Source organism: Cynoglossus semilaevis, chromosome 8, assembly GCF_000523025.1.
Source record: "Cynoglossus semilaevis isolate Cse_v1.0 chromosome 8, Cse_v1.0, whole genome shotgun sequence".
Taxonomy (NCBI): Eukaryota; Metazoa; Chordata; class Actinopteri; order Pleuronectiformes; family Cynoglossidae; genus Cynoglossus; species Cynoglossus semilaevis.
Window position 1 is genome coordinate 17,105,338 of NC_024314.1, and position 20,060 is coordinate 17,125,397.

A 20,060-nucleotide genomic window follows, 5' to 3' on the forward strand; every position below is an offset into this window, starting at 1 on the left:
CACAGCAGATGTGCCGCGTGGACTCGTTTTAGTCCCATCTTTATTTACCCAGCTGTGCCTCGGAGAAGGATCCCGCGCACGCAGAAAGGTCGGGCGTCTGAGGGTCGCAGGTGGTCACGCAGCTGGAGGAGAGTCTTCCGGAAGGTGAGGATCCAAACCTTTGGATCAAACGTTTTAACATTTAAGACTTTGAAGAGTCAGTTTTGATGATTGTGACTTTAAGTCTTTAAAGACAAATGTTTTATTTAGTACTAGCGTTGTCCGATAATATCGGCCAACCAATATTATCCGCCAATATGTTAGTTACCAATACGATAGTTATGTTCTTAACGTATATATTAACCCTTTACGAACCCTTTAAGGAGGCATCGTAGGTCTGTGAAATATGGCATAAAAAATAACGAAACTTTCACAGATGTGTTGTCTGTTACAAAATGACTTTTTTTTTTTTTTTACGTTTTTACTTCTTCTTAGGCTGGAAAATGCTTATTGTATCCTTTAATAATGAAAATATTGGCAGTTTAAAAATTTTTATATACCGCAAAAACCTGCGATAAAGCAAAAAATCCGCAATACAAGAATACATTTAAAATATTAAAAAATGCGAAAGGGTGACAGCCGAACTGCGATAGAGCAGGTTATTTGTTTGTTAAAAAAAAAAACACAGGTTGTTTGTTTGTTAAAAAAAAAAAAAACGCCTCAGAGTGAGTGCTCTGGTTTGTAGATTGAGGAGCCCTGTAAGAGTGAGCCCTCACTCTGGTCTTTGGTAAAATGCATGGGAGTGAGTGCTCCTCTCACTATATGATCACCTTGGTTGGTTTCTGCCACTCTTTGAGTGGTTGAGCACAAACAGGAAGTGTGGACATTGTTAGGACTCTTGTCCTGGAAAACATTTATCTGTGAGTATTTAAGTTGGGATATGTACTCTGAAATGTACAGTGAAGTGTTTTTAGGTTTAGAAAAAAAAGTAAGACGACAGGAAAAGTCAGGCCTTGTTGGTTTTTGAAGCACTTCTAGCCGTTAGCTAACTGTTTAGCATTGCAGTACAGCAAAGTCATCTCTGCTGGCCTGAGCAGTATCACCATCTGTCACTTATTTTCCAATACATTTATCATGAACTTTTATAAAATATAACCAACTTGGCCTTTCTAAAATCACAACTTTTATTTTATCCAATCATATTTCAGCTCTTATCTGTTGCCAGGGTGAAAGAAATCTGCCTTAAGGCCTTCAGAATCACCTGGAACCTTAAATGATCAGTAGTGATGTTGTTTTTTTTTAGATCAGAGTTGGCCTTCTAGCAGGCGTAGAGCTATGTTGACGTTTTGAATGATTTGATTGGATGGTGAAAGTACAAACAGTTTTGCATCTAGTAAACTGCAGCTAGCTACTTGCAGTAAGTTGAGTTAAAATGACGTTTTCTCCTTGTCCACAGCTTCTGTCGGATGGACATCCTCAGCCTGAAGTGAATTCAAAATGATGCCACGAATACGACAGGACAGACTGGACTGTTAGCATTAGCATGGACGAAGATGGAGGAAGGACTCGATGTTACAACAGGAACGCACGGAGTATCTGAAGGAAAAGAGAGGAGGATGGATATAATACGAAGAATCAGGAGTTTCGGTGAGTCAAATGCAGTTTTTCTTGCTTTTTGGTGTGAATTTTGTGGCAGCTGAATTGTGTTTTGTGGATTATTACGGCCGGTCACCAGGTATAAGACGTTACTGTGGACCAGTAATACCTCGCCATTGATGAAGGATCATTACATTTTCAAAATAAAACATCTTTTAGACTTTATTTTGTCAGTGTCGGAGTCTGAATGACCTGTTGTTCTGAAACATTGACAGATTATCTTTGAATAAAAAACTGACTGGATTCATTTGAATGAAGACTGACAGATTATCTTTGAATGAAAAACTGACTGGATTCATTTGAATTAAGTAAATTAATTAAACTAAAGTACATTTTCTTCGTTTTGGCCCAGTACCACACGACCTATGGACCGGCACTGGTCCCCGCACCGGGGGTTGCGGTCCCTTGGTCTAGGATATAACGACTTATTTTACAAAAGTTCTCCTTGATATTGATGGTATCCATGGACATAATGATGTTTTAGTCACTGTTAAACGCTGTAGTATTTTATGCGGTGAAAGTCTTACACCAAGATTAAACTCTCTGGAGATCCTTTTTTTTCCCGAGCTCATTTTGGTCCATTTAAAAACCTCACGGAAACTGTGATATTTATTGCTTTTTATTGTAAATGCGTCCCCAAAACAAACCAAAGCCTAACAGTCCTCCTGGGTGTTCAAAGTCAAGGCAACCTCCGCCGTAGCTCCTGCGTTCTTTAGCATGAATATATTCTTCTTCATCAGCCTGAGAGGTGATTGGCCCGTTAGTCGTTTGGGTCCAACGAGGATCGTGGCCTAACTTCAGAGGACGTCTACTTCCTGTAATGTTGAATTCCTCTCACAGCAGCAGCAGCAGCAGCAGCAGCAGCAGCAGCAGCAGCAGCAGCAGCAGCGTTTGTTGATGTTTGTGTTGTGTTAGTGGGAGCAGAGCCAGAATGAAAACTCCGGCGTTGGTATTCAGTCAGCGTGAGCTCCTGGTTAACTGTACAGATGAGGTGGACGGTGCAGGATGACACAGCTATGAGGTTCTAACTACTGCTGTGTGGGCCGATTAAAGAGTCGCGTGTCAAACACGGCTGACGCCGATGGGCGGGAGAGGATTAGCGTTACTAATCTGTTCTTGCAGGTGTTGCAGTGGTGTTACATCAGGTGATGGATCTGTCAATCTGGTCAGACCAAAACACGTGACTGTGTCTCCTCACCTTTGTGACCTTTCTGGCATTACTGACGACCAACTCGGATCATGTTACTTTGTCGACTCTGGTTCAGGTCAAAGATTTCGATCGAAAACTAGCGTATTTGAACATTTCTACATTTAGGCTGTTTAGTTTAGTTTTTTTTTTTTTTAACACATTGTTTTTACTACAGTATATAAAAAATTACTTAAACTTGTGGTTATTAAGGTTGGTGCCACCAGGGGGCGCTAGGGGTACAAAGACAATAATAAAGATGACAAGAAAAATTTTTATTTTTTATTTTTATTATTCGTCCTGATCTGTACAACATGTAAGCTGCAGTGATCGTCCCATCGTCAAGTTTCCTACAGTACGTGAAGGCACCTTGTGTGACCTCATCTTTGGTATGACATCATCATGATCAGTGCAGACCTGGTGGTTTGCACCTGTTATTATCAAGCTACCCTGCTCATCTAGCTAGCACGCAGCTAGCTAGCGCAAAATGGACAGGTTTTTGACCAGAAATAGACCGAAGGAGCGGACCAAGAGATTATATATTGTTTATAATTAAATATATATAAATATTATAATTATGTTTGTTGTTGAACAGTGAATAAAAGTAGGACACTACATTCTATGAGGTGATGCAGAATTACGTCATTTGTAGCACTGACTGTGGCGTCTCTTCCGGCCGTTTCATCCCCGTTGTTGTCATATTTCAGGGAGGCGACTGAAGTGATACTCATGAAGTAGCAGATACTTGTAGTACTGTGTATGTACCTGGCGGTGGCGTGCTCCTGTTTGTGTTGATGAGACACCAGCGATGGTTTCAGGAGTGAATTTTGGTTTGAACTAGTTAGGCTCAAGGACAGGTCTTTGGTTTAATCCATGCAGTGAGTGTGTGTGTGTGTGCGCGTGTGTGTGTGTGTGTGTGTGTGCGTGCATTCCGTTTGTTCAAGGGAAAGACTCCGGGGAGGAAGTGTCACCTTTAACACAAGTGGTTGAAGCTGACAAGTAATTAGCAGGTCACACACACTGGTGCTAAACACACACACACACACACACACACACGGAACATAAATAAATAAATAAGTTTGTGTGTGTGTGTGTATGTTTATATATACACACGCACACACACAAGCATGTTCCAGCCTATTGAGGTCAAAAGGGGTCAAAAGAAATGACAACACAATAAGTCTTTGTCAGTCTGATCAATGACTACACACACGTGCACACACACACACACGCACACACACACACACACACACACACACACGCACACACACACACACACACTGAATACCAAGGGACCGACTCACACTGTGACTGCTAAACAGCCGCCGACTTGAACACGGCATTGAATCTATTTAATGTTTTCTAGTGCAGATAATGAGGGCTCCCTCGAAAACACACTCTGACCGAGACACCTGCTTAACTTTTCCAGAATATTTGACCTCAGAAACTATTAAGTCGGTTGCTGAGCTGGGCTTTAGAGGGACCAGATGTTCTGGAGTCTCCTGACGACGACCTGTCCAGCTGGCTCTGACCAAATTAATCCATATCACAACTGTCATTCATCTAGAAATGGAAAAAAATATATTTTACTCTAACATTAGTATTTTATGAAAGAAAATTAATAGTTTTTTATAGCTCTTTCTCTCTTTTCTTCTTTTTCTCTATTTCATGCCTTTTTTTTATTTTTTCCCACTCCTCCATTTGTCAATTTCATCGTTTTCCATTTATCGTTCCATTTCCCATTTCCTTTTGTCCCCCGTCCCTCTCTCTCCCTCTCTCTCTCTCCCCCTCACTCTCTCTTAATTCCTTTTATTTTATTTCTTTTCCTTCTCCCTCCGACTAATTCATCACAGCGCGGCGGCGGCGGCGGCGCTAACGTGAATTAATCAAGCTCATGTTTGTTTCAGCACAATTAGTGATGGAATCCATTTCTGCCTTCTGTGAAGATGGGTGGGAGGAAGAGGAGGGCAGTAACGGCAAGGACTCACGGAGGGAGGACACACGTGAGGAGGCGAGGAATTGTGTACGGAGCAAGGAGTGACGAAAATGAAGTTAGGAGTAAGGAGATGACGGAGGGAGGAAGGGGCTGAATGAGAGAGAGAGAGAGAGAGGAAGAGTAAAGGTGAGAGAGTGAGAGGAAGAACGAGGAGTTGACGGGGTGGAAGTTGAGGGGGGAGAATAGGTGAGGAGGTGAGACAACAGACGCACGTTGGGAAGGAAAGGAAAGACTAGAAAGGACAGTAGAGACAGATGTGACGGTAAAAGGAGGAGACGCATAATCAATGAGGAGACAACAAGAGTAATGGAAGGAAGAAGAGGGGGACAATTAAAGACAGTAAGACAGAGGACAGTGTCTGAACAGGGGGGGAGGAAGGAAGGAAGGAAAGAAGGAAAGAAATAAAGAAGGAAGGAAGGAAGGAAGAAAGGAAAGAAAGAAGGAAAGAAAAAAAGAAAGAAGGAAGGAAGGAAGGAAGGAAGGACGGAAGGAAGGAAGGAAGGAAAGGAGGAAAGAAATAAAGAAGGAAGGAAGGAAGGAAGAAAGGAAAGAAAGAAGGAAAGAAAAAAAGAAAGAAGGAAGGAAGGAAAGAAGGAAGGACGGAAAGAAGGAAGGAAGGAAAGAAGGAAAGAAATAAAGAAAGAAGGAAGGAAAGAAGGAAGGAAGGTGGAGGAGGAGAGCAGTTTGAGTTTAAACGGGAAAAACAGACACGTGCACACTTCAAAAACCAAACCAAACCTGTCCTTCATGGGAAAGACCAGGACTGTTGATGATGGACTCCTGAAGTCTCACGTCTCACGTGAAGAAAACCTCCTCAGACTCACACAACGGTCTTTAGAAAAGAAGAAAACAACTTCGAATTTTTTTTTTTTTACTTTTTTATTTAGTTCCAACGCTGCTGCGTTCCCTCCCCCCCCAAAGTCCTCCCCTCTCCTGCTCTGGCAGCCAATCAAACACAGCACAGATAATTCACGTCTTTGTCTGTGTGTCCACTCTGGTCTTTTTAGTCAGGAACTTTGGACCAGTTTCAAGAAGCTGAAGCAGTTTAAAAGAAAAATTGCTCATTGCGTTCGGCCATATTTAAGGGATTCATCGTTAGATAAATGTCAAGCACTCACGTAAGACAACGTGTTTAGTTGCTTGAGCTGAAACGAGGATCAACCAGCCATAATGTTGATCAACAGTCTGTAACAGTCAAACACAAAGGACTGAGAGGGAACTAAAAGTTAGCCAAAGAAAAAAAACTACTGCCCACACATATGTTCTGACTTAGGCTTATATATATGTATATATGTGTTTGTGTATGTATACATATATATATATATATAAACATATATATGTATATGTATATATGTACAATATATGTATATGTATGTATATGTATATATGTGTATATACATACAGTATATGTATGTCTATATATGTATGTATATATACTGTATGTATGTATATATGTATATATGTATGTATATATATACAGTATACAGTATGTGTACATACATATATGTATATATGTGTATATGTACATATACTGTATGTATGTATATGTGTATATATGTGTGTATGTGTGTATATACTGTGTATATATATATATCTACATATACATACATACATATATATATATATATACATATATATATATATGTGTGTATATTTTGGTGTATTTATCTATATATGCTATCTATATATTAGGTACTAGTATGTTTATGCTGCTGGTGAAAAAGTTGTGTTCTTTTACGAGGTTAGTCATGTGGTTTGGAGACCTGGTCTGTTTATCTGTCAGTTTGAAAAGAGTTGTAAAAAACAAGATTCTTCTCAGTGTTTATAAGATAAAAGGTGAATGAAAAATGACGGACTTTTATCCCGTGGACATTAACAGCGTTTGTCAGTGTGTGTGTGTGTGTGTGTGTGTGTGTGTGTGACGTCTGACTCCTGGAGTTTCACATGACACGTGTTGATGTTGTAGCGTTGGGGGGAAAACTGATCTTTTCCAGAGCAGAGGAGTGGATGCCAACTGACGTTACAGCAGAGTGGTCAGAGTTTGTCACGGTGGTCGTCAACAAGTGTGTGTGTTTCATAGACCCAAACTGGTCAGCACTGGATTTTCTGTGATTTAAAATTCAGCTGCTGCTACAGTTGAACACACACACACACACTCTCAGTTGCATGTTTGAGTTTTCAGAGTAAATCCATGAATTTGGCCAGAAACTCAATTGAAAAACAGGCGAAAACACATTTGTTTTTGCAGAAAGCCTTTGCGCCAGAAAAAAAAAACATCAAAAGTAACACAATAAAGAGACATGAAAGCGTCGGCGGCGGCAGATGCAGAGCAGCGTGATGCCCTCACAGCCCACCAGTTGGATTTAATGCAGTTACAGCAGGCGGAGGGACAAGCAAATATGCTGCTGAAATATCATTTAAATATGATTGCAGGCCTCACCGAGCCCCCTAGGGACTGCTGAGGTCATTACATGGAATAAAATGAAATATAGTAAACACTGTGAACTTAAATGACTGGGGAGAGTTTAGGTACACGTTGCAGTTGCTGCTGCACCGGGGGAGAATAGAATATTAATATAAATATATTTTGAAAAATAAAACTTGAGGTTTGAGATTTAAGCTGTGTTAGCAATTTTTATTTTTGTTTGTAACATTTTCATTTAATTAGCATTCAGGCACTTTTAGTCGATAAAATAAATTCATTATTTTGTCTAACCGGAAATAGTGAAAAATGTTCTTTGTGTTGACAATTATTCAAAATATGTTTTTATTCATTAATATTGCTTTGTTTTATTATTAATGCTTGATTTTTAGCTTCTGTTTCTCATCACATTCTTTTTAAATTTAAATTTAGCTAGCCAATCTAGGCTAGCTTTATGTAAACGGATTTTTGTTCTTTTTTTTTACATTTCGAATCAGAACTACTTTAAGTGGAAATTTCTGCAGTGAAAATATTATTTTGTACTACCTTTGAATGATTTTACCAATGTTTTAGCTACTAACTTAGCATGTGCTAAAACAACTACTAGCTAACAAAAAACGTTTTCCTAGGCTGACTTGAAATATTTCTTGCAATTTTGTGGTATTTTGTTCAATTTTGTTGTACGTCTTGCTCTAGTTTGGTTTTATCTCCAGCTATGAACATTTTGACGCTATCATTTTTTCACATCTGCGACAAATAAATCATCTACATCAGTGTTTCCCAAACTTTTTTTTTCAGGGGACCCATATTTTAAAAGTCACAAACCTTCGCGACCCAAGTCAATGGACATTATTCTTAAACGTTCGAAAACATAATGTGAAAGGACCCCAAAAAAAAAAAATTGCGATCCACCTGAGGGTTGCGACCCAGTCTTTGGGACACAATGATCTATATTTATGAAATAATAATTTTTAAAAATGTCTCTGATCTTAAAACCTCTCAGTAACACTTTAGATTTTTTTCGGACACAAAAGAAATATATAAAAATATATAAATATATATAGCTGCTGGAGCCTGCCAGTCCGTCATTATATACCCTACATTGTAGTAGTGTGACATAGCAGTGAACTGTGTTAGTTAACGTATAAAGTTAAGGCCGGTTTTATAGAAGCTTTGCAAAAATGTGACAGTTATTCACTAATTAACTAAATCCATCCGTTTTTAAAGGTTCTTTAAAACTGGAGTGGAAAGCAATATTTTTCTGGCAGCAGAGCCAATTATCTGTGAGCTGCAGCAGCAGCAGCAGCAGCAGCAGCAGCAGCAGCAGCAGCTTCCTGGAGTCTCCTCGTCCTGCACTGCATTACACAGGAAGGATGTGGAGAAAAAATTACTGTAAAATTTAACTCAGGGTTCGTAATAACACTTTAGCTGCAGTTGAAAAGACGTCCACGCTGATGATTCCTCGAGAAATAAATCAAACAGTACAAAAGATTGTAAAAACATGAACCAATAAAATGGACGTCATTTTTTTTTTCCTCCCCAACAAAGAAACGGTCTCATTTCTGCAGCGCTGCACTTCTTTTTGGGCTGTGAAATCACTGAGCTCCACAGATTCTCAAAGACGGATTTGTGCACGAAGGTTATCATCTCGTAAAAAAAAAAAAAATGAAATAAAATAAAATGGAGCTTTACAGTAAAACCAGCTTTAAAAATCACGTCCAACATTTACCGTTGCTGCTCTTGATCTGACTGGAAAAAAAAGATGTTTCGGAAGATTCTGTGTCTGAGACCCAATCAGCTGTCAGGAAATTACAGTGAAACAAAGACAAAAAAAAAGAATATTGGAAAATACACACACATATATAGAGCATAGACATATATCTTTCCATATATATGTATATACATAGTCTCTTTATCTATATATGTATGTATACATATGTATGTATTTATATATCTACCTACAGGTATGTATACATGTATGTATTTATATGTGTACCTACAATATATACATATATAGGTACATATATCCATTATTTTAAGATTTTAAATGTTGAATTTACATATACAATATCTCTCTAACTATATATGTACACATATATGTATATATGTTATTTTAAGATATTAAATTTGATATCAAAAACAACCTTTAGATTGTCAAATATTGCTTAACACATACATCGGTATTGGTCCGATATTGTTAAATATATCAGGTAGAAATATCGATTAAAAGAACTATAGTCCGTTCGAGTCGATACCGAAACCTACATTTTTTACTTTGCGCGACATACCGTAAACATGGACACAATAACCTCAGCGGAAAAGAAGGTATCGGATTGATAACGGTATCGGAAGATACTCCCGAGGTGCAGTGTCGTTACTGGTATCGGACGTGAAAAATTTGTATCGAGCCATCCGTGGTTACGTTTTTGTTTACCGTCAGGTGGCGCTCTGACTTTGACATTTGTTCAGTTTAAAAAAACGGAACGAATACGAGAATTAGCAAAAGGAGTCCATCAGAAGCTGGCGGGCAGAAAGGTGAAAAGAACGAATTAAAACTGGACAAAAACCTTGAAACTGACAAATCAAAGCAAAAATGGTCAAAAGCTGAAGAAAAGACGGGAAAGAAAAAAAAGACAATAGAAAAATAAAAGAGAAATAAAAATAAAGGTATGTCTAATAATTTGTAAAAAAAGGCTAGATTTTCCATCCATCCATCCATCCACCCATCCATCCATCCGTCCATCCATCATCCATCATCCATCATCCATCCATCCATCATCCATCATCCATCCATCCATCATCCATCCATCCATCCATCCAACCACCCACCCACCCATCCATCCATCCATCCTCCATCCATCCATCCATCCACCCACCCATCCATCCATCCACCCATCCATCCATCCGTCTATCCATCCACCCATCCATCCATCCGTCTATCCATCCACCCATCCATCCATCCGTCTATCCATCCACCCATCCATCCGTCCATCCATCCACCCACCCATCCATCCGTCCATCCATCCACCCACCCATCCATCCATCCACCCATCCATCCATCCGTCTATCCATCCACCCATCCATCCATCCGTCTATCCATCCACCCATCCATCCATCCGTCTATCCATCCACCCATCCATCCATCCGTCTATCCATCCACCCATCCATCCATCCGTCTATCCATCCACCCATCCATCCGTCCATCCATCCACCCACCCATCCATCCGTCCATCCATCCACCCACCCATCCATCCATCCACCCATCCATCCATCCGTCTATCCATCCACCCATCCATCCATCCGTCTATCCATCCACCCATCCATCCGTCCATCCATCCATCCGTCCATCCGTCCGTCCATCCATCATCCATCCATCCGTCCATCCATCATCCATCCATCCATCCATCCATCCGTCCGTCTCTTCAGTCTAACTGTTCATTTCTTCTCCTGCTCTGATGGGATTTTATCTCCATCCATCATCACTGCACAGAGATGTAACAAGAAGAGACGACAGCCCACACCTACGGCACTTCACTCAGAGTGAGCACGCGCACACACACACACACACGTACACATTCATGTATGTCCATAGGTGACGTGTGTACACGCACACACACACCTCGGAATTTAATAAAGCTCAAAGCAGGAAACGTCGCTTCACCGCGGCTGTAATATGTATGAGTTCACGTGTGTGTGTGTGTGTGTGTGTGTGTGTGTGTTTCCCCTCTACAGTGTGTGTTCAAACAGCCCTGAGTGTTAACGTCTATTACTGTCTCTGTCGCTCGCCTTCACTGATCCAAGGTCGCGTCGTGACATGACCTCGACCTCTGTGTGTGTTGTGGGGATGTGTGTATAAATCAGTGTGTGTTGACAAACACCGACTCTATCAACTGATGGTTGCACTTCCAGTTGCAGAAAACCAGCATTTAACCTAGCAACGCCTTGATCTGGGCGTTAAACAAGTGCAACAAAAATCTAGCCTGAAAAGTGCTAAATGTTAGCAAAGTATTATTTAACGATAAGTGTATGAATACATTATCGCATAATGCGCAAAGAAAGGCTTTGTTTACATTTGCCATATATGGGAATTTTCTACATTTGCTTACGTTCGTTTGTGTTGTTTTTCCCTCTGGCGTAAAGTCGGACTCTTCTGATGTTTTCTGATGGCCTAGATTATGATGTCACCACTGCGTTAGCGTAGCTGAGTGACATCGGAACTTGTGTACAGTATGAGACTTTCGACTGGTGGCGGCAATCCAATAACGTTGCATCGTAGGAACGGAACTCAGGACACCTGTATTTAATTGACACACATCCTCGTTGTTCAAAATGATTTTACTCAGGACACCTGTATTTAATTGACACATATCCTCGTTGTATTAGCGGTAATCACTTTCTCAAGCGACTATGATTTTTGCCGTAAATCCTTTGTGAGTTCGCAAGGTTTCACCTCTTTCTGGCAGATTGTCGGGTTCAGCTGACACATTTTAGTCCCTCGATAACACGGTGTTAAATAGTTTATTTCAACACAATCCGGAGTGCGCTGACGTGAGGCGTGCTTCATTCATCTGTGAGGAGGTTGTGGGGAAGAGAAACGAATCAGTGGCTTGGCTTCCTGTTTAGCTTCGACGCTAGGATGGAGATGTAGACGCATAGATACAATCAGTTTGAGATACATTTGCATAAAGACTCACATCTGCGGAAAATTTCGCATAGCAAAAATCTAAAGTCTTTTCGAGGTATGCTAATGTCTGTGATGTCATCTGCATATACGATGAGTTTAAAGAGAGAAGTTGACCACTGGTTTCTTCAGGGTAGAATCTCTTGTTACTACAATATTTTTAACAGGTCTCGTTAATCCAGTATTGGAGAATTTCCGTGCGTCTTGTTCAAACTCGTTTTCTAAAGTAGTTTTCAGAAGGAACCGAGTTTGATGATTTGACAAAATCTATAAATCCGACGTAAACACGGTGATTGAACTCAACTGACTTCTCCATGATGGCTTTCTAAAGCGATTATTTCTGCTGTGGCTCCTCGTCCAGACACGTAGGCAGACAGTCGGGGAGCGGGGCATACAGATGGTCTTTTTACCCATGATGCAATAGTACTAAAGAAAATCTTGCAGACGTGGTTGAAGTGACTGAGTGGACAGTAATTGCCTCATTCAAGATGGCTTTTCTTCTTTACAAAAAATAAATAAATAAAAATCTAAACAATCAGAGCTTCTTTGAGGACTGAGGGATAGATGCTGTGATTACCACTGCAGAGGGTTGAGAGAGAGTCAGCCAATATAAGTGTGTCTTCTTCTGCCTTGATGTGTTCTCAGTAAATATTACATTGGACCAGACGTTAACCATTTTCTAGATTGCGAACATGTTCCCCCCAGAGGACGAGGAGAGGAAGGAAAATGAATGGGATATAAACGAAGAATCCATTTTCTTTCCTTTTTTTTTTTTTACTACATTTCTCTCTAATTGTGTCAGTTTATGTGCGCTACTCTACTTAAGGCAAATCTAAGTTTTGGAATCGGTATTTACAGGAAACAACTTTTCATAGTCTTTAACTTCCTTTAGGGAAACCTGTCGCTATGTGTCAGTGCTACTGTATATTAGCTAACTTTAAATCAGTGCAACAGACCCTCGCTACGCCTGAAATACTATTGAGAACCTGGGTAGCTGTACAAACCACTGTATGAGCCACCTAGTGACTGGAGGCTGCTTACATATATATATATATATTTTTTGGTTGCGACTTTTTTTACCTAGCTGACCTAGTGACTGGAGGCTGCTTACATATTTTTATTTATTTGTTTTTTTTGTTGTGACTTTTTTTTACCTAGCTGTTTTTTTTTAGACTAATTTGCGTTAATTACATTAGACTGTCTTTATACAGTATGTTTGGAATCGTAGTTAATTTTAAACTGTAATTTTTGTCAATCATAATCAAACATACTGGAGACAAATTTTTGACGTAATATAATTCGACTAGCTGCTAACTTACTGCTTGCTAATCATACTGATAATGCTTGCTTAACACAAACCAGCCAGAGCAGAATTCAAACCTTTTAATCCTCCTAGAATAAACCCGATCCTGAAGATCAGGCCACTTTTATTGACTGTTCAATAAGTATTACATTTGTTTAGCATAAAAAATTATAAACCAACATGTTTTTCAGAACCGTCAAATTACCTCTCTGTTTTGCGCTAGCTAGCTAGGTGCCATCCTAAACTTGAGAATCTCGTGATTATAGCACGAAACTTTGTTATCCAACAGTAGTTTCTAAACACATGCAGTGGATACAGGCCGTTTATAAGATTTGATTATTGGTTCTTCAATCAGGAGATGTCAATTTGTGGGAAAAAAAAAAAAAGCTTTTTGAAACCTAATGTTGTTAACAGTAAAGAAGAAAAAGCAGAAATGATGAAAATGTAATCTCAACATAGTAGAAAAGTTTCCTAAGTGTATTATTTCTACAAGTGGAACTTTAGGAAAAGATGAAATCACACATAGAAAAGTAATGACGCGATGATGTCATCACCAAGCGCAGTGGTTTCTATAAAGAAACACGGTGGAATTTCACTTTCAGCAGCAGCTGAGATTTAAGTTTCTCTGAAACATCAAGACACAGACAAAACACACACACACGTATTCTACTCACACATTCCTGCCAGCTCCAGATGCATTGTGGGTACCAGGGGTGCAATTTAGTTCAAGTGCCTGTGTCTGAGCATGACACGTTCTCTCTCTCTCTCACACACACACACCCACCCTCGCTCTCTCTTTCTTTGGCCATGATTGACCGTGTTGAGTTACAACCCAATTTACACAGGCAGAGTTTCACTGATGACCTGGAAACCTGGGCGCTTCTTTTTATTTACTGTCTGTCTACCCACGATGCATCTGTTCTGAGCGCAGACACCAGGTGGAACAAGGCGAAACGGCCAAGCGCGTGTCATTCGTCACGCGGCTTCCAACTCTGAGCACAACTCCCGGGCAAAACACCAGAGATGACGAAGAGGAGCTAATCATCTCCCACAACCAGCCAATTTTCTCCCATGGTGCTTTTCTCTGGACGCATGCGTAACAAACTGTTTGAGTCGTTACGACGAGCGCAGCATCATCACAACATTGAACGGCTGCATTAGCGCAGCTGCGACAGCGTGTTCCAGATGGTGCCGCGTCAAGTATACACTCATTAGGAGGAAATTAAAATCATGAACAAAGTGTCTGTTCCTGCAGCCGCGGTTCCTCATGAACGAGTGTGAACGACTCACGAACACCTGAGGATGTTTGTTTCAACCAGAGCTAAAACGTTGCAAAGATATTTTTTTTCCATTTTTGTTTTGCGTATTTTAGCAAAAAACATTTTCGCCACATTAGCTGCCGTCAATGAAGGTTGTATCTTCCATTAATAAATATTTATTATTTTGAAGTAAACTACTAGCTTTGAAGCTAGCTATTAGCTTGTTAGCATTATTACTTTAGCTAAATACATTTTACTACCTTGGTTCTGTCACTTTTTCTGTAAAAACTAGAAAATATATAGTTCTCGTAGATATCACTTGATTCAATCTAACCTCCACTGGAAATGTACTTTTAGTGTAAGCTGGATATAGAGGATACCTTTGATCTTGGTTTGCCTCTTTTATCTGGATAGGCATTTTTATTGTTTAAGTTTAGTCGGCTCTTAAGCTAATTTCTTATTTTTTGTGTAATCTTTTAGTTTTTCTTAGCATACAGTCGTCTCCCATCTGTATAACGGCCCGGCTGTCGCGCCTTTAATATTTCGAATGTATTCTTGTATTCCTGATTTCTCACTCTATCACGGGTTTTTGCGGTATATATAAAATTTAAAATTTTAAAATTTTTTTTCATTGGAAATTTTTTTTCCCAAAAAAAAAAAAAAAATTCACACAATTTTATCACGTGCGATAAAATAATTTTCTTGCCTGAGAAAAAAAGTATGATATAATTTAAAAGACATTTTGTGACACATACGGGGTGTGAGAAATTTTTTTTCCCAAAAAAAAAAAAAAAATCATGCAAGTTTCGTTACGTTTTTTTACCATATTTCACGCCCTACGATGTCTCCTAAAGGGTTCGTAAAGGGTTAATATATTCACCTATCGCGGTCTTGGATCGTAACCTCAGAGATAGACGAAGGGTCACTGCACTTCTTTCAAATTGAACCACCTTCACAGCTGCCATCGTGATGAGATTCCTGCTCTGGCTCTCAGTCATCACTAAATGCCAACTCCAAATACAATCGAACGTCAGACGTTCTGGATGCTGTAGGTCCAGGAATCACTTATCCAACAACATACTGTCCAAACAGAGCCTCTTTGTTCTGACGGCGCTCGTATAAAAGCTCTTCCTCTTTGTTACCGTCTGGGTTTCCTCAGCTCCGACCGTCGGATCAGTGCCGTGAGAAGCAGCAGACGGAGCTGACAGATTCGCTCCGATGAGGCCACAGACCGACTCCCTTTCTTTACTACGCTTGTCTTAGATGAGGTGAAGGCTATTACCTGAGGACAAGAGAAAAGTAAAAAAAAAAAAAAAAAAAAAAAAATCTGAACTCACTGCGCTTGTCTCCGTAAAACTGAAATTTGTCCTGCAGGTGATCGGAAAGCAGAAGAATAACAACGGTTCTATACAAAAGTATAACCGTCTTCTTTTTTGGCTGCACAATTCTGCTCACGTGTAAAACCGACAGTGAACTAAAGCCAGTTTAAATCATTAGTTTAGGCTCAAACAGGAACTTCAAAATGGCTACTGTAAATCCTTCCGACACAAATATATACTCTCAAACAGGAACTTCAAAATGGCTACTATAAGTAACTTTCCGACACAAATATATACCTATATATGTGATAACAGTGGGAAATTACACAAACATCACAAAAACTACATTGGAAATTACACAAACATCACAAAAACTAAATTTTAGTTTAGACCAGCGGTGTCAAACTCATTTTGGTTCACGGGCCACAAACCCAATTAGATGTCAAGTGGGCCGGACCAGTACAATCATAACATAATTACCTGTAAACTACAATAAACCCGTGTTTTACCCCCTTTGTTTTCATCCAAAGAATTACAAGTATATTACATATTTATTACTTTTTATTGAAATTTAATTAAATATATTTTTTCAAAAAATATCCTGAACATTAAGTGTTTATGTATTTTTTCAAAATGCATATAGTGGGCCGAATCGAATACCGCAGTGGGCCAGTTTTGGCACACGGGCCGCATGTTCGACACAACTCGTATAGAAGATAGTTCAAGTAAGCCATTGTTAGCCAGTGAAAAAAAACCCCAAAAAACATTAAAACCATATCGTGCAATGAGAAGTATGGCCACGTTAATATTGATAATTGTTAAAAAAAAAAAAAAAAAAAAATAATGGAATTAAAGTAATGAATTAATGAGAATTGAATTTAAACGTTATGAGACAAAAAGTGATCATTTTATTTGAAAAAAAAATCACAACGTTAGACACAAATGTTTAATAAATTCTGTTGACCTTAGTGAATAATAGATGTTTGTGATTTCGTACAATCAGAAACTTTGTCCGTTTTTTTTTTTTTTTTTTTCTTCGGTAAAGGCAACCATTTTAATGATGCCTGATGCTTATTCAAAAGAAAAAAAAAAACACAAATTTGGACTTTTTTTCTTATTGAATTAAATATTATTTTTCTCCTAACATTTCAATTCTATTCTAATAAATGTATGACTTTATTCTCGTTTTTTAATTTTTTTTATGCTATTTGCAATCCAGCCCCTGGTATAAACGCTACCTATATAAAAATGCTACATGTTAGCTTTGTTCATGTTAGCATTTGTTCTTTTTTTATCATCTCTTAAAGTCATTCAAACGCCCTAATCTCCCTTTTAAAGCCTTCTCAGCCCATTCTGTTTTCTTTCAGCCTCTTGTTGGCTGCGGGCGGTCACATGGTCGCAGCACCAGTCGACTAATTTCACACTTATTAGATAAAATGAGGGGAATGAGAATTGAAAATGAAGTAGGGTCTCTTTCTAAAGAGCGGCGATTGAGAGGAGAAAATTTTATTGCAGAGACGCACGCACGCCCGCCCGCCCACGCACGCGGAGGATGACGTTGGTTTACAAACACAAACAGGCTCATTCATCTGTTTCTGCGTCTCATTTACATACATTTGAATATTGAGAGTAAACAGTGAATCGTCGTCTGTTAGAACGACAGTGAGGAGACGCTGCCTCATGTAATGGAGAAGGGAAATGCTCAATTACCCCTCCTGTGTTAGTGTGTGCATATGTGTGTGTGTGTGTGTGTGTGTGTGTTTGTGTGTTAAACTGCCTTCTATGCTAATAATTCCACTGTGGGTCCAGGCAATCAAAAACCTCTCACTTTTAATCAGCGTCAGACAGTATGAGACCACACACACACACACATACACACACACACACATATACACACACACACACACACAGACTGTTGTAAACCATTCTGACAACTCATGTATGGTGAGAAAATACAATAAACACACAAACACTCCCAAATCTGAAAAAAACAAAAAACCCAGGAAATCTACTGTATCACACACACACACCAACACACACACACCAACACACACACACACTAACACACACACACACACCCTCACAGAGAGACAGACTGACACAGAGATAAGCCTATCAGACCCAATCTGTTCAACGTACGTACAGGCACGGAATTAAACAAATGCGGTTCGCAATTAGCCAACAGCTAGCAGAACTCAAAAAAAAAAAAAAAAAAGAATGAATGCAAAAAGATTTTCAATGTCATCTAACACATTGTTTCCCAAAGACTGGGTTGCGTCCCTCAGGTGGGTCGCAAGAGATTTATTTTTTGGGGTCGTCTCGCATCATGTTTCCCGGGAGTTTACGAATAATGTCTGTCGCGAAGGTTTGTGACTTGTCAAATATGGGACGCCAGAAAAAAAGTTTGGGAAACACTGGTCTAACAAATACAGTAGCTGAAAAATAGATCTAGATCTAGGATAACTGCGCCATCTACTGACAATTACATTAGCCACTCAGCAGCAACCAGTAACATAGAGTTAGCATAAAATATGCTAAAAATAAAAAGGAATCATTCACTTGAACCAGAAAATAACAGAAGGTTCAAAAACAAAATTTGAAACGATATCTGAAACCTGGGTGAGAAATGGCTACAATTCACCAACTTCACCGAGAAATGATCAAAGTTAGCTTTGAAGTCATAGGTTTCTCCTTTAATGACTAAGATTCTTACTTAATCTTTGAGTAAGTCACTTGGTCTCCTGCTCAAAATCGTACCTGTTGTCTAACTCGCTCCCCCCACCATCCTACCAAACAGCACGGAACAAACATTTTGTCAGCTCTATAAGTTCTCACTAAATAAACCAAGTGTTGGTCTGTTCCTTCGGTCGATTTTCTTGTCAAAAAAAGTGCTAGCGCTAGCTAGCTATACACTAGCTTGAGGACCAGAGCAGCTTGATAACGGGCACAAACTGCCAGGTCTACGCAGATTCTGATTTTGTCCCACCAAAGTTGCACAAGGTGCTTTCAGGTAACATTGAAAACTTGAGAATCCGGCGATATTTTACGTATTTTACATTTACGGCAAATGCTAATAAAAAATAATAATTGCCAAAAAATGATTTTTTTTTTGGCATTTTGTTTGACCCCCCCTTCTGGTCACTGGTGTAACTTGCTGACTCACTCTTCACTGACTTGAGTCACTGACTAAATAGCTAACTCACATTTAGAAAGTGACACTAATGTTAGCACAGTCGTCTTAACCGCTGCTTCTAACGACCTCACCTTTATTCCAGTCGCAGAAAACCTGACAGAATAGCCATTAGCCTTGAGTACTTTACAACAGACATGTCTCAACGACAGAGAGAAACACGTGTGTGTGTGTGTGTGTGTGTATCAGAACACACCAACAGTGGCAGACAGATGGGGCAGGAACGCGCCGCCTGTTGTTAAACTAATGGCTCGTGTGATAGCCAATCAAAGCCTCGGCGGCCGTTGTCGATATCCAATCAAACAGCTGGCGGCTGGAACGTTGACTAGCGTTGACGTATGTCAGTGTCAGACCTTCTAACGACGCACTAACGCCCGACTTTCAACTCACGGCGACTGACACGTTTCAGTGGCCCCGCAGCTAGCGATATCAGTCAGCTCTCGTTTGTTTCCCTTCCATGTACTTTTTTTCGAAGTATTTGCGCTCTCACAGAGAAGTACGTGGAGAAAATCAACAGGTTTAAAAATAGTAGCACCAGAGCAAGTGTTGATCCCATGCTGCCTCCATTAGTGCGTTAGCGTAGAACTAATGTTCTGGTGTCCACCTGAGACAAAACCACTGATTTTATCCGCGGACTTTGGTCTTGGGTTGGGGGGGTAAAAAATGGGGTTAAAATGTAGTTTCACGCCTTAATGGTCATTAATGAGATATATTATGTTACATATTTATATGCCATGTTCCCTGACTAATTTAGAACAGGAACAATGCTCTCTCTCTCTCTCTCTCTTTGTGACATCATCATGCATCACTCTGTTCTTTCTTCTAAAACATTCAAATAAACACTCGGAGTGCGGAGGACGGAGTCACCATTTTTCACCCTCACCTGTTCCTTCAAAACTACCTCTATTTGTTTCTCTTAGCACATGTATTCCCCTGTCCTCTCTCCCCCCGTTCCCTCCGTCTTCCTCCTCCCCCCTTTTATTTTATTTCACCTTTCTTTTCTTTTTTTTTTCTGCCTGCCAAACCTCCCCTCCCCGTCTCCCCTTTCCTGTCTCGTTTCTTATTTCCT

At 39.7% G+C, this 20,060-nt stretch overlaps 1 long non-coding RNA gene across 1 annotated transcript in view; it reads left to right on the forward strand.

Annotated features, from left to right (window-relative positions):
* The first annotated feature begins 809 nt into the window (after positions 1-809).
* LOC112487380 (uncharacterized) overlaps positions 810-20,060 on the forward strand; it is a 20,930-nt gene continuing 1,679 nt past the window's right edge. Inside the window, exons 1-2 of the long non-coding RNA XR_003050431.1 lie at positions 810-899; positions 1,436-1,626. This is a non-coding gene — a long non-coding RNA (uncharacterized LOC112487380). The remainder of the gene's footprint in view (positions 900-1,435; positions 1,627-20,060) is intronic.